Source organism: Apium graveolens, chromosome 11, assembly GCF_009905375.1.
Source record: "Apium graveolens cultivar Ventura chromosome 11, ASM990537v1, whole genome shotgun sequence".
Classification (NCBI taxonomy): Eukaryota; Viridiplantae; Streptophyta; class Magnoliopsida; order Apiales; family Apiaceae; genus Apium; species Apium graveolens.
The window spans coordinates 118,723,730-118,726,894 of NC_133657.1; the positions used below are offsets into that span (position 1 = coordinate 118,723,730).

General features: G+C 39.9%; 1 non-coding gene across 1 annotated transcript; it reads left to right on the plus strand.

Moving 5' to 3' along the window:
- Positions 1-1,582: 1,582 nt before the first annotated feature.
- Positions 1,583-1,689, plus strand: LOC141698994 (small nucleolar RNA R71). Its single transcript, XR_012565487.1, has one exon. It is a non-coding gene; the product is annotated as a small nucleolar RNA R71 (small nucleolar RNA).
- The last annotated feature ends 1,476 nt before the right edge of the window (positions 1,690-3,165 follow it).

Sequence of the window (3,165 nt, forward strand, 5' to 3'; positions counted from 1 at the left end):
CCTCATCTTCCGTAGGGAATTTCATCGCATTGAAGAAATTGAATGTCACATCTTGATCTTGCACCCTCATAGTGAGTTCACATTTTTGTACATCTATCAAGGTATGACCTGTAGCCAAGAAAGGTCTTCCCAAGATTATGAGAATCTTCTTATCTTCCTCGAAATCCAGAATGACAAAATCTGCAGGAAAGATGAGCTTGTCCACCTTTACTAGCACGTCCTCCACGATGCCTCGTGGGTATAAAATCGAACGATCATCCAATTGTAGAGACATGTAGGTGGGCTTTGGATCGGGCAAATTCAGCTTTTTGAAGATAGACAACGACATCAGATTGAGGCTTGCTCCCAAATCGCAAAGGCACTTGTCAAATGACAACTTGCCAATGGTGCAAGGAATGGTGAAGCTACCTGGATCCTTAAGCTTTGGAGGTAACTTTTGTTGCAGCACGGCACTACACTCTTTCGTCAGAGCAACGATATCAAGATCATCCAGTTTCACCTTCCTTGAAAGAATACCTTTCATGAATTTCGCATAACTAGGCATTTACTCCAGAGCCTCAGCGAAAGGTATGTTGATGTGAAGTTTCTTGAACACCACCAGAAACTTACCAAATTGCTTGTCCAGCTTTTGTTTTTGCAATCGCTTAGGAAAAGGTGGTGGAGGATAGAGCTATCTCTCCCCTGTATTACCCTCAGGCAGAGTGTGTTCAACAGTAGTCTTCCTTGATTCCCCCTCTTTCTCCTTTTGCATTCCTTCTTCATCTACAACTTCAACTTCTCCATCTTTTACTTTTTAAACATCAGCAACTTTTCCAGACCTTAAGGTGACAGCTTTGACTTGCTCTTTAGCTTCCTTCCTTCCTGGCACTTCAGTATCGCTGGGAAGTGTGCCAGGTTGACGATTGAGCAAGGCATTGGCTATTTGTCCAATTTGATTTTCCAAGGTCTTGATAGAAACAACCTGACTTTTGCACAACATCTTTAACTCCTCAAAATCAGCACTAAAAGGTGGAACATCACCTCCTTGTTGAGGATATGATTGCCTTTGAGCAAACTGATGAGGTTGCTGGAATCCAGGTAGATTAAACTATTTACTTGCAGCTTACTGATATGGTTGCTGAACAACATTCTGATTATTGCTCCAGCTGAAATTGGGATGATTTCTGTTATTAGGATGATAAGTAGCGGGCACAGGCTGCTGCGGTCTCTGAAAATTGTTCATACACTGAACAAATTCATTAACAAGAGAACACAGATCTATAGCATGAGAGCCTGCATAAACTCACAAACACTAGCTATTTAATTTACTCCATAGTTGGCTAAAGAATCGACCTTCATAGATAGCGCCTGAAGCTGCGCTGCAATAGCTGTAGCTGCATCAACTTCCAGATTACCTGCTACCTTCCCGACCATCATCCTTTGAGTTGGGTTTTGATACTCATTTGCAGCCATAGTTTCAATGAGATTATAGGCCTCAGTATAGCTTTTGGCCCACAAGGCGCCTCCAGAAGCTGCATCGAGCATTTGCCGAGATTGGGCCCCCAAACCATTGTAGAAACCAGTGATCACCATCTAGTCAGGCATACCATGATGTGGACACTTTCTCAACATCTCCTTGTAGCGCTCCCAAGCTTCGCACATAGATTCTCCTTGTTGATGCGCAAACTGAGTGAGAGCACTCCTCATAGCTGCAGTTTTGTCCATTGGATGGAACTTCACCAGAAACTTTTGCGCAAGATCTTCCCAAGTAATGATAGACCCAGCTGGTAATGAATGTAACCAATCTTTAGCTTTGTCCCTCAGAGAGAATGGGAAAAGCCTCAGCTTGATAGCCTCATCAGTGACACTGTTATATTTAAAACTTCTACAGATCTCGACAAAATTCCTGATATACATGTTGGGATCTTCAGTCGTAGCACCTCCGAAATAAATAGAATTCCACACCATCTGAATAGTGCCCGACTTGATTTCAAAAGTATTGGTCTGAATAGCCGGATGAATGATGCTTGTCTGAATGTCATCAATTTTAGGCCGAGAAAAGTCCATAAGAGCTGGATCATCTTGAACTACACGATCACCCATTGTTTCAGGTTCTTTCTTTTCACTCTCTTTATCCGAATCTTCAAAAATTATCTTCTCCGTAAAGTCAAGAGCTGTATCTGTCTCCTCAGCTTTATCCAGATTTCTCTTGCGAGTGCGAGAACGTGTTTGCATAAATGCTCGCTAAAGCACCTAAAACACAACGGGAAGCAGTAAGTAACAAGTCTTAATCAATGAATCCTAATGACCACTGATGGCAAGTACATAAACTAAACAAATTAATACCGAGTCCACAGCGGCGCCAAAAACTTGTTAGGCACAGAGCATGCGCTAAATAAATCATGCAAGTATACGCGTTCGCAGGTAATATATAATGATTTCTAGTTCGTTCCCACAGAGATTTTGATTAATTATATTTAATTAACACTTACTCACCAATGTATGATTATTCTTCAATGCCAAGACAATAACAATTAAGGTTGGTTAACTAATATTAACTACAAGAATTAAACACTTGAATTAATAATATTAAACACACATGAGATCCTAACTTCATTACTACTTCATTCAATAGTTATTGTTATTACCCTTAGCATGTAATGGTGATGATATTAATCGAACAACACGAAACTGATAAACGCCAACTTTCGTTGTACGAATACCATTCTACCAAGCATCCACAATTAAAATAGAAGTTGAATAGGCATCAATTATGTTGAGACCCTATATTTCTACAGAATTTGACAAGAGAATAATTTAAGTGTAAGTTATTCATGATGATTACATTGGGCAAGTGTCACACCCCAACTTTACCAATAGTTTAAATATAACTATTACAACATTTTAAAAGAAGTAAATATAACCAAATCCAAGATCTTACAGTTTAGGGTTTGGAACAGCCCAACACTACTATCTATTACATCTGATTTTTAAAATAGCGAGTCCTCACACAAAACTACTATCACTTATTCTACCTGAGCTCGAACATAAGCATCAGCATCACAGGTCTTACGGGCGGTCTGCTTGAATCTAACCATAACTGCTAGCTGAAATATCAGGGTAAAGCAAGGAGTGAGCCAAATGCTCAACAAGTGCTAAACAATACGATACAAAACATAAATCGAA